This window comes from Furipterus horrens, unplaced genomic scaffold, assembly GCF_987537825.1.
Source record: "Furipterus horrens unplaced genomic scaffold, mFurHor1.1.pri manual_scaffold_1, whole genome shotgun sequence".
Taxonomy (NCBI): Eukaryota; Metazoa; Chordata; class Mammalia; order Chiroptera; family Furipteridae; genus Furipterus; species Furipterus horrens.
In genome coordinates this window covers 114,943,136-114,955,834 of record NW_028327171.1, presented here as the reverse complement: position 1 = coordinate 114,955,834, position 12,699 = coordinate 114,943,136, and the positions used below count along the sequence as shown (strand labels likewise).

General features: G+C 41.1%; 1 protein-coding gene across 3 annotated transcripts in view; it reads left to right on the top strand.

The window, feature by feature from the left end:
• Nucleotides 1-12,699, top strand: part of UGGT1 (UDP-glucose glycoprotein glucosyltransferase 1) — a 195,064-nt gene that overhangs the window by 83,426 nt on the left and 98,939 nt on the right. The window lies entirely within an intron of this gene.

Genomic DNA, 12,699 nt, shown 5'->3' with positions numbered 1-12,699 from the left:
AGTCCCCATAACTTAAAGCTGTAAAAACCAGTGGGGATTGAGTCAGTGCAAGAAACTGCTGGAGTCCCAATCAGTTCCTCTTAAAGAACACACACACGGATTTAATCAAACTCACTCTCTCTGAGCTCAAGCACCAGGCTAGCAGGCTGAAAGGCATCAGTGGCTTACAGGGAGGAACTGAAGTATCTGGTATCAAAGCAAGAGCCAGTGGATAGCTTTCTCCCAGACAGAATGCAGACATAGGCCAAAGTCCCTTTTTTGGGCCCTCCTTCTACAACATCACAGAGCTGGAAGGCAGGCGGGTGCCATATGTGAGACTATATCACCTGGTAACACTGTTTGCCCTGCCCTGGAGATCCCCTGAGGCTCCACCCCACCCAATTTACAGCTGTTAACAGTGGCTTTTCCATATGAATGGCTAGTCTGGGCTTCTGCTTCACAATTCCTAAATGCTTTCAAACAAGCAACTGGCCACAGTGAATCCCCAGCCTCCCTACCTCTTGCTATGTGGCCCCAGGCACGTCACTAGCAGCAGCCAGCCTAGATTCACAACTTGGCTTTGCCTGGGAATCTCCAAGCCCAGCACAAGTAGCAGCAATCTCATTGCTTTATAGCTCAGGCCCGGTTACTCTATGCAAAACACAGACGGGAACTGACCTTGGCTTACACCACTCAGGGGACACCAGGGCCAGTGCCATTTGGTGGACAGCTAAAGACCATGTTGGAGCCCTACCACCCTGCCCCTGCACAGCTGGTCATCCATGGAGGTTGAAGGTTGGTGGTCAGTGGTCATAGCCAATCGTTGCAAGTGACTTGCCTGAGTAAATCTTTCCCGTTGACCTTCCAAGAGCAACCAAGGCTCAAGTAAGAGAAGAAGGTGCAGTCAGCCCACATGAGGGCACACCTCTAGTGCCTTGCTTGGGTGATAGGAGAAGCTGTGCCACTGGACCCTACAGGACATCTACTACATTAGGCCATGCTACCAAAACAGGGATCACAGCAGCTCTACCTAATACATAGAAGCAAACAGTAGGAGGCAGCCAAAATGAATTTACAAAGAAACATGGCCCAAATGAAAGAACAAATCAAAACTCCAGAAAAAGAACTAAACAAAATGGAGATAAGCAATCTATCAGTTGCAGAGTTCAGAACTCTGGTATAAGTATGCTCAAGGAATTTAGTGAAGACCTCAACAACATTAAAAAAATCCAGTCAGAAATGAAAGATATACTAATTGAAAAAAGAACAATTTATAGGGAAACAACAGTAGAGTGAATATAGTCAAGAATCAAATCAATGATTTGGAACATAAGGAAGAAAAAAACCAATCAGAATAAGAAGAAGAAAAAAGAATCCAAAAAAACAAGGATAGTAGTAGCAGCCTCTGGGACAACTTCACGAGTTCCAACATTTGCATCACAGGGGAGCCAGAAGGATAAGAAAAGGTGCGAGAAATTGGAAATCTATTTGAAAAGATAAAGAGAGAATCTTAAAAGCAACAAGAGAAAAGAAGTTAGTTACCTATAGGGGAGGTCCCATAAAACTGTCAGCTTACTTCTCAAAAGAAACTTTGCAGGCTAGAAAGGATTGGCAAGAAATATTCAAAAAAGCGGGACCTACAGCCAAGATTACTCTACCCAGCAAAGATATTATTTGGAATCAAAGGGCAGAGCTTCACAGACAAGGAAAAACTAAAGGAGCCCATTATTGCCAAACCATTATTATATGAAATGTTAAAGGGACTTATTTAAGAAAAAGAAGATCAAAACTAGGAACAATAAAATGGCAATAAATACATATCTGTCAACAATTGAATCTAAAAAACTAAGCAAACAAGAACAGATAGAATCTTGGATACGGAGAGTGTTTTGATGGTTACCAGATGGGAGGGGGGTATTGGGGAATGGGTGATGAGGTGAGGGGATTAAGAAGTACAAATAGGTAGTTACAGAATAGCCATGGGGATGTATAGTACCGTACAGGAAATGGAGTAGCCAAAGAACTTATATACAGGACCCATGGACATGAACAACAGTGTGGGAATTTCCTGAGGGAGTGAGGGTGCTTGTTGTTTTATGCCTCCTTATTGTTAGGTTTGTGCCTGGAAGAGCTGGGTGGACCAGTTCAAAGCCTTTGCTGAAGGATGTTCAAGCAGGTGGGCTGGGTCTGAAGGAACTACAGCACCAAGGCAAGGGGTAGAGGGATTTTTAAGGGCATAATGCAGACCCCCAGAGGGGTGAGTCATCCTGCTGGTCGGTCCAAAGTGTAGGGTGTAGGTGTTTGCGAAACAACAATGTCCTCTGATTAGGGTTGGCTGCTTTGGCAACAGAAAGTCCAGGAAATTATTGGCCCTCTTGTTTCCAGGTCTCAGTAGGATGCTGGGAGCTGTGCCTCAGTTGCTTCTGAAAATAGCGAACCTCTCAGTTGCCTCTGATAATAGGGAATCTCATGATCCAGTGCATGGTCAGTGACGCATACACTTTTTTTCAGCACAGTGACTCAGGTCCTCCAAGTCCCAGTGCATTCTAGCACTATGTTCTTTATTCACTCTACTGTTGTTTCCTTGTAAACTGTAGCACTGCCTCCCCAATCACCCAAGCTGGGTACTAGATGTGTGCCCTTCCTGTGGGCTGAGTATACCCTCCTCTTAAAGATGGGCCTTGGTTGCTGGTGGCAGTTCAGTGGGAGGGATTTACCCAGGACAGTCAGTTGCAAATGTGAGAAATGCTCACAATAAAACACCGGAACACAGGACTTAAGCAGTAAATGAGGCATTTGTTTATTCACCGATTTGCAAGTCCAGGTGCAGCCTAGCAAAGGGCTCCCCAAAGCTCAGAGTAGGCAGCTTTTATCCTAAGGCAAGTAAACTCCCCCTTTCCTCCCCCTCCCCTTTCTCTCTGTTTTTCCCTACTGGATACTCCAGAGTCACAATCTAATAAGATTGACTGAATTCAACTAAGGGTCCTTATCTCGCTGACCATGCATAGTTCTCAGGTAATAAATATTCCATGATGGGTGTCCCTTGTTAGGGATAAAGAAGCAAGCCAATGACTCTCAAACCAGGAGGAGATAATTAACAGATGAATCATGGAAAGGGTTCAAGGAAATAACATTCTGCAGCTCCTCACACATATCTCTGGGATCAAAAGGAACAAGATTGTTGTCACCAAACAGAGAAATGGGAAGGTGTAGCTAGATAACCTTGCAAGTAAGTTGGAGATAGACATATAACTAGATTCGTCGGCAGCCGTCCGTCTCGAGAGACGATGGTGTAGCTTCTTAAGAGTCTATCTGCACCGCCGAGAATGGCTGTGCAGTCCGACTCGGGAGGGACACGGTATCTGTCTCCTCCCGTGTTGAATCGACATCTTGTGATGACGCTGGAGTGTCCTCTCCAGTGAAGCTGAAGCTACAGAGCCTGGGCAGGGTGATATGGAGGGTCTGCTGTTGCCCATGCAGCAGACCCCCCCTCTCTTCGCAGCTGAAGGGTCCAAGGGAAAGACGGAGTCAATACAGCTTGGCTTCAGGTGCGCCGCAGGAGTTGCCGGTGTTGACTGCAACGTCAAACCGCCTTAGGGACTCCGGCTCTGGATTTTCTGTGGGGGTTTACTCCCTTAGCCTTTCCCCTAAAGAGGTATGCCGCAAGGCAGCGGAGGTTTTTTGGAGTCAGAGTTTTCCTTCTCTGATATAACTAGTTTACCCTTAGTTAATCACACCCTGAGTTAAGTAGTTAATCGTTTTAGATTGTGAACCCGGATTAACCAGTAATGGAGAAAAGGGGGAGAAGGAGATGGGAGGGGGAGCTAATCGCATTACTATAAAACCATTTTTCTTTATCTACTTCACGAGCACATTCTCCTGGCTGGTGGTGTGCCCAACTCTGCAGATTCGTGAATAAATGCCTTGCTTTGCTGCTCAAGTCCTGTGTCCTGCTTTTTATTGTGAGAGTTACTCACACCCTCACACTCGGTTAACTCTGTTTATGTCTCCAGCCTCATTTCCTCTTGAAAGTTTTCTCAACCTGCTTATCACATTTTCCCAGGTTATAAATATGCCCTTTACACTGGGTTAACTCTGTTTTTCTGGTGATAAATATTCCTTAACTCTGACTATCTATGTCTCTAGCCCCTCTTTTCTTAACCTGCTTATCACATTTCTCTTTTGCTGCTAATCATTTTTTTTTACCGGTTTGAGGGACACTTTTATTTGTTCCTCACACAAGGATTGGCTGTGACCACTGACTACCAATATCTGCCCTTCATGGAGGATCAGCTATGCAGCACCAAGGTGGTGGTGCTCCAACATGGCCTGTAGCTGTCCACAGGGTGTATAGGCCCTTGAGTTTCCCTGGTGGTGCAGGCCAAGTTTACCCCAACCTGTGTTTTTCCTGGGACCACCCTGCCTGAGCTATAAAGCAATCTGGGATGGCTGCTACTTGTGCTGGGCTTGGGATTCCCCGGCAAAGCCACACTGTGAATCTAAGCTGGCTGCTGCTAGTGCCTTGCATCAGGCCACTTGGCAAGAGGTTTGAGGGCTGGGAGCTCACTGGGGCTAGCTGTTGCTGGTTGGAAAGGATTTAGGAAGTTGTTAAGCTGGAGTTTAGACCAGCCATTTATATGGAAAAGCCACTGTTAACAGCTGTAAGGTATGTGGAGGTAGCCTTGGGATCTTCAGAGTGGGGCAAACATTGTTAGCCAGGTTGTTGGAGTTTCAGATATGGCACCTGCCTGCAGGCTTTATGGCTCTGCCTGTCTTTTTGTCTGGGAGAAAGCTGTTCACCAGCTCTTAGAACCTTGATACCAGATACTTCAGTTTCTTTCTGTGTGCCACCGGTGCATTTCAAGCTGCTACCCCGTTGCTGGAGCTCAGAGGTAGAGTTTGAGTAAGTTGTGTGGTTTCTTTAAGAGGAACTGGGGACTTGGGACTCCAGCAGTTTCTTTCATCAACTCAATCCCTGGTGATTTTTGCAACCACAAGTTATGGGCACTTATCTTCCTGATACTGGTACCCTGAGCTGAGGGGCCTGGTGTGGGGCTGGGACTCCTCACTTCCCAGATATTCCTCCTGAATTTTTATCTACCACATGAAGATGTGGGACCAGCCTGTTCTGGGTTTCGCCCCTCCTACCAATCTGCATGGATGTGGTTTCTTAAATTTCATAGTTGTCAGACTTCCTTTCAACTTGATTTCTGTCAGTTCTGAATGATGGTTGTTCAATAGTTGTAATTTTGATGTTGTGCGAGGAGGTGAGCTCTATTTACCTATACCGCCATCTTTACCAGAACCCCAGGCCTTATATTTTGGTCTTTAATCTATTTTGTGTTCATTTTTGTCAGTTGTGTAAGATAGGGGTCAATTTTCATTCTTCTGTGTGTGTTTATCTAGTTCTCCCAACAACATTTATTGAGGAGATTGTCCTTACCTCATTGAGTGTTCTTGGCTCCCTTCTCAAAGATTAGTTGACTATATATGCACTGCTGTTTTGTAGTTCCCTTGTTCCTTTCTTCCTTTCTTGCTTGGTGAATTGATAATTTTATGTGGTGGTATGCTTTGACTCCTTTAAGTTTTGTGAATCTACTGTAGATTTTTGCTTTTGTCACTATGAGGCTTATGTAAAACATCTTATATAAGTCTGCTTTACATTGGTAAAACCTTTTATCAATACAAAAACTACCCTTCCATCCCTTTTTTTGTTTTTGATGTCACAATTTACCTCTTCTTATAGTTTATATTCATTAACAAATTACAGTTGTAGTTATGTTTAATACCCTTGTCCCTTGACCTTTTATACTAGTGTTAAGTGGTCACTACTTACCTTTACCAGTGTGTTATACGTTTTCATGGTACTGATTATCATCCTTTCATTTTAGCTTAAAGAACTGTTTTTGGCATTCCTTGTAAGGCTGGTTTAGTGCAACTTTTGTTTGGGAAAGTCTTTACTTCTTCATTTCTATCTGCCAGGTAGAGTGTTTTTGGTGCGCAGTTTTGTTTGTTTCAGCACTTTGAGTATGTCATTCCACATTTCTTGCCTGCAAGATTTCTGCTGAGAATCCATTATAGCTTTCCCTGGTACGTTACAAGCTTCTTTTCTCTTGCTTTTAAAGTTCTCTCTTTCCCTTTGACTTTTTTTTTTAAGTATATTTTATTGATTATGTTGTCACAGTTGTCCCAATTTCTTTTCCCTTTGCTCCCCTTTTACCAGTACCCCCATCCCCTCCAGCAGTCCCACCTTGCTTAGTTCATGTCCATGGGTCCTGCATATAAGTTCTTTGGCTTCACCCTTTTCTATACTATTCTTAAATTACCCCTGTCTATCCTGTACCAACCAATTGTTCTTCTTAATCCCTGCACCATTTCCCCATTTCTTCCCTTTACCCCTCACAGCTGATAACCCTCCAAACGATCCTTATACCTATGATTCTGTTCCTATTCTGGTTTGCTTAGTTGGGTTTTGTTTTTATTTTTTAGATTCAGTTGTTGATAGCTGTGAGTTGTTGTCATTTCAGTGTTCATAGCGTTGATCTTCTTTTTCTTAAATAAGTCCCTTTAACATTTCATATAATAATGACTTGGTGATGATGAACTCCTTTAGCTTTACCTTGTCTGGGAAGCACTTTTATCTGCCCTTCCATTCTAAATGATAGCTTTGCTGTATAGAGTAATCTTGGTTGTAGGTCCTTGCTTTTCATCACATTGAATACTGCTTGCCAGTCCCTTCTTGCCTGCAAAGTTTCTTTTGAAAAATCAGCTGATATTTTTATAGGCAACCCTTTGTAGGTAACTCTCTGGTTTTCTGTTGCTGCTTTTAAGATTCTCTCTTTGTCTTTCATCTCTGGCATTTTAATGATGATATGTCTTGGTATGTCCTCTTTGTATCTAGCTTATTTGGGACTCTCTGTGCTACCTGGACTTGTATGTCTATTTCCTTTGCCAAATTTGGGAAGTTTTCCTTCATTATTTTTATTAAATAGCTTTTGATTTCTTGCTCTTCCTCTTCTCCTTCTGGCACTCCTGTGGTTTGGATATTGGCATGTTTAAAGTTGTCCCAGAGGTTACTGAGCCTTTCCTCATTTTTTTCAATTCTTGTTTCCTCATTTTCTACTGGTTGACTGTATTTTTCTTCCTTATATTCAAAATCATTGATTTGAACCAGGGCTTCCTTCCCTTCACCATTGATTTTGTGTGGATTTTTCTTCATTTCATTTAGCATAGCCTTCACTTCTTCCCTTATGTGTTTGCCATACTTAAGCACATCTGTCAAGTCTGTGAGCATCTTTATCACCAGTGTTTTAAACTTTGCATCTGTTAGATTGGCTATCTCCTCATCTATTAGGTGGCTATCTCTTTGTCACTTAGTTCTCCGACTGGAACCTTGATTTGTTTCCTCTTTTGGGCCATACTTCTCTGTCTCCTCGTCTTGACAGGCTCCTGTGTTGGTTTGCCTCTGTCTTAGGTAGAGCTGTCACACTGTTACGTTGTAAGGGGCAGAGCCTTAGGTATTCGTCATTACAGGGCAACCCGTTTCACCGGCATTGTGGCACTGTGTGGGGGAGGGTTCTGAGAGGGAACAATGCCGCTTGCTCAGCACTCATCCCTTTTCCAGGTACTTTTCCCACTTCTGTATGGTACTAGCACCTCTAGCTGTTGCCCTGGCTGTTGTTCCTAGAGTGTGTGGGTTTGCAGACGTTCTAGGACTGTGGGGGCCCTTTAAACAAGCAGACTCCACTGAGAGCCTGGCTATTTCTTCCTCCACCTCAATCCCCAGTGGTTTGTACAGTCAAAAGCAATAAGGCTTGATTTTCCCTGGCGCTGGGACCACGAGGTGTGCGGTCTTGTCTGGGGCTGGCAGCGCTCCTCAGGTGTTCCTCCCTACTTTTTAAAACATGTGACTGCACTTTCTGCCGGCCTGCCTCTGCTGCCGCCACTGCACCACATCCTCTCCGCCCCGGCTGCACCCCTTCTACCTGTCAGGATGAGTATTTCTTCTTTATATCTTTGTTTGTTGGCTTCTATGCAGCTCGATTTTCTGGAACTTCTGGTTGTCTCTAGTTTTGAGGTAATTGTATTTCTTCTTAGTTCTGGAGGGAGATGCAGTATGTCTATCTAAGCCTCCATCTTGGCCGTGAGTGCCACCAATAGTTTTTCCTCTTTGACTTTTGACAGTTTTATTGTAGTATAATATGTCTGTTGTAGAGGGTCTCTTAAGTTGATTTTGTTTGGTGACTTATGAACTTCATGAACATGGATATCTATATCTCTTCCCAGGTTTGAGAAGTTCTCAGCCATTTTTTAAAAGAAGCTTTCTGCCCCTTCTCTATCTTGTCTCCTTTTGGTATTTCAATAATTTGTCAATTATCCATATACTATTTCTTTCTTTCATTCTGTTGTCTTTATTCATTTCTGATTTTATAATTTCCAAGTCCCTATCTTCTAACTCAAAGATTCTTTTCTTCTGATCTGTTATTAATGCTATTTTATTTTTCATTTCTTTCATTGTATTTTTAGCCTCATAGTTTCTGTTTGCTTCTTTTATTATGATTTCTCTCTTTTTGTTAAACTTATAATTTTGGTTATATATTATTTTCCTTATTTTGTTGACTTTTCTTTCTAGGTTTTTTTGTAGTTCATTGCATTTCCCCAAAATAGGTAATTTGAATTCTTCATTGGGTAAATCACAGATCTCCATGTCTTTGGGATCAGTTATTAGAAGATTATTATGATTCTTTGGTGATGTTATGCTTTCATGATTTTTCATGTTTCTTGCAGTTTTGCATTGCTTTCTTTGCATTTGAAGTAGCAATAACTTCTTCTAATCTTTTCCAACTGCCTTTGGGAGAGAAATGCCTTCAAGCCTTCTGAGGCATTCTGTCTGTGGATATACCTGCTCCATGCTTATTGTTTTCTCTTGTAAAGAATTCAGAAGCTTGTATAAATTCTCTTGATTCTACTATACCGAGTATTGGATGCCGACCAGCCCCTAAGGTGGCACTAAAGCTCAAGCTTTTTTTTTGTCTTTTTCGGGCCCACAGATTTGGACTGACTTTATGTACATGCTCGCTAGCCTTCTGGAAAAACTCGATCTTGCTGCCACTGTTAGTAGTGTACACAGGGAGCCAGCCACAGGGTAGGGATGTGTAGGTGAGGTATGTGGAGCACTAGTGCTATAAGCAATTTGGGGAAATCTGTGAATGAGGTGTCCTAGGTGGATCATGAGTGTGCATCCTGATGCAGTAGGATCTGCCTCTATTAAACATCCTATGAAAGCACTGGGTGATGCCTTCCCCACCTCTTCACACTCCCAGTCATGTAGTTCACAACTTAGTATTCTAGATGGGGTAGAGAGAAATGAGCCTAGATGGCAATATCCCAGGTAGCTGGGAAAGCCAGTCGTATACTCATTTGCACTCACTTTCCCCTGCAGGAGCAATCATGGCCACAGCAGACCTCTTTGGACCCTAAGTTGCACTGCCTTGGGGAAAGGGTGATATGAGTAAAGTCATACTTGTTCCTATTACCCTCTTAGTGTGTCCAAACAAAAGTTTTTTTGCTCCAGTTGTGTCCTGGAACTTCACTACTGGGAAGCTGAACTTCCACAAAGGCTCTCATGTCCATGGGTGATTGCTTAAAATATTTTTTCCAGGGGTACCCAGTCTGTGGCCAAGAGGGGCTGGAGCCAGTTCATGGACCAAGCAGGGCTGAAGTCTATATCTTATCACTTGATGCACTGGTGGTTGAACTCTGCCAGGTCATTTGGCATATGGTGCTGGATGTCAGAGCTCTCACTGTGGATGGAACCAAATTATTGTTTTTGTGGGAGAGACATCTTATTCAGCCATCACTTCTGCTTTAGTGCTATACAGTAGTCCCTCTCTATATCATGGTTCACTTATTGCGGCCTCACTGTATCACGAGATTTTTAAAAATATTATATTTAATTATTTATCACGGATTTTTCATTATATCGCAGAATTTTGTGGTACTGTATACATATGTTGTTAAAGTTACGTAGGTTTAAGAGTGTAGAGTATGTTTAAGAACATACGTAGTGTTTATAAAAGTGTGGAAAAGGTTAATAAGGGAGTGGGAAAGGTTAATAAGGGATTGGGAACAGTTTTTAAGTGTGTGGGAAGGGTTTATAAAGCCTTAAAATATATATAAATACTAAAATAAGTGTAAGGTTCCTACTTTGCGGATTTTCACCTATCGCGGGGTGGTCTAGAATGTAATACCCACCATAAGTGAGGGAATACTGTATCTCCTTGTGTTGTGATATATCAGGTTAGGTTTGGAGCTGAAGCTGGTCACGAAATCTACTCAGTTTACATTGAAAATGGTTCTGTTATTGTATTGCAGCATTCTGTTCAGTCACTTACCTTTATGGTTTTTTGTTTAAAATAATATTGATATGCACAACTAGTGATTTTTTTTTCACATTTTCACAAACAAAAATAGTAGTCTTGTAGAAAAAGAATAGGTGAAATAAAAGAAATGGAGAACCACTTTGGGAATACCAAATTTGAAGAAATTAATGGAATTTTATCTGTTTCACATTTGGAAAATGTTTAATTCTAATTTTCTCTATCCTATTGAAGAAAAAATGTTGCCTTTTTATTGTGGATGATTGCTGTATCAAAAATATTTGCTTTGAAATTATTGACTGCAGTGAACAAATCGGGGAAAAGGGTATTTTTACATTTTATCTTTTATGTGTTGAACTCTTTATTTTGCTGAAGAGTCAAATGGCCTATCACAGATAGAGCTCCTCAGGAATTTCCCAGATTTGGCCATTTTCTAAACTTGTACTGAATAGTGACCCTTCACATATACAAGACCATATTCTACTTAATTTTCTAACTATTTGAGTAGATGTGTACTGTCAAAAGAAGGATGTTGTGAGATTCCTAGTAGCTCTAAGAATCTAATTATTTAACCCCTGGCTGCTATGGCTCAGTGGATTGAGCGTCGGCCTGCGTACCAAGTGTCGCTGGTTCGATTCCCAGTCAGGGTACATGACTAGGTTGCACGTCAGGTCCCCAGTTGGAGGTTCGAGTGAGAGGCAACCACACAGTGATGTTTCTCTCCCTCTCTTTCTCCTTTCCCCTCTCTCTAAAAATAAATAAACAAATAAATTAACTAACTTTTAAAAAAGAATCTAATGATTTAATAAGATTTGTTTAACTTGCAGGAGCTGTACCCCCATGCAAAAAAGCCCAAGAAAATACATTCTTTTGAAAAGGATGACTGATTGCATTTAGCAAATGTTATTACACTTAAGTATTTGTACTTTTGTTATAAATCTGAAGCTATGGTATCTTCCATCTCTGATATTTGAAAGAAGTAATTATTTATAAAACTGGGCAGTACAGTTAAAGTGACACTTTTAAACTTAATAGAATATTTTCTGATAGATATATCTTTTAAAGCCAGTAAGATAATGGTAGTTAAGAAAAGTTCTGGCTTACACATGCATACATTTTGCATTTGGCATATTAACTCTGAGTCTTTATTAATCTCAGTTATCATCTGTGAATGGCTAATTCATAAGGCTTTTCATGTAATTAATGTCTTAAAATTATAATTAACATTTTTGGTGATCAGTTGATAGAAATTCTCACATGTAATTTTTTAAATTGATTCTTTGATGATCGGGCTGCGTTTTTGTTAGTTGGTCTCATAAGCTGTTTACAGCCTGTAGAAACGGAAGCTATATAGTCAGAACATCTCCCTGCCACTCCCTGGCTTTCACTCAGTTGCCATTTCCAGAGACCACTGATGGTACTTACTTTTTATTGTTTCTTAGAGTTAGAAGGTGGGTTTTGTTTTGTAGGGAGAATGATTTTCAAAGCTTAAAGTGTATTAAAATTGAGTTTTTACAAATTTTTGAAACAGCTGAGATGTCAGAAAAACAGAATTAACATGGTAACAATTCTGGGAGTGTAGATTTTAAAAGTTTAAACAATGCTTTGGAGAAAAGGCAGAAATCCGCCCAGAGGGCCTTTCTGCCTGTGCCGTCTTTAGTCCCTCAGGTAGGTCTGTACCATCAGTTGCTACTGTGGCTCAGTCTGATTAGAAACTATGCAGTCTGTGACTAACAATAAGTATTATTTAACCAATTGAAGTACTTCTCTGTGCTATCTAAAAAGTTTGCATTTAAAAAAAATCTGTTTTCAAAAAATATCAGTTACAAGATGTTTGACAAGAAAGTTTTAAGGAACTCTTAATATCTTGTATCTTGCATAGTAATATAATTTTTACTCAAAAAACTCAATCTTGGGTCTGTGGTCGATATCTGGGGAATGTATCTATGTTGACAGGGAAAAATATGTATTTATCTATTTGCCATTTTGTTGGCCTGATATGTCCCTGCCAAGGAACCTCTCTTTTACTGGAGAAGGGAAAAGATTAAGCTCAGTATATTGTAGAGAAGTTTTTGAGCACTGTTTTCCCACCGACCTTGTTTTGTTTTTAAATTTAGGATTGTGTGTAAATGTTTCTTCTTATGCTATCTCCCCAAGAGCACTAATAATTTATGTCATTCTGTTGTTGTCTCTAGTCACATGTGTTTTTTAAAATGAAAATTAATTAAGTTCAAGTGGTTACCTGTGGTTAGTGGCTACTGTATTGGATCACGAAAGCAGAATATCTCCATCATTGCAGAAAGATTTGTTGTATAGTTTTGACTACAGTATGTGTAATTCA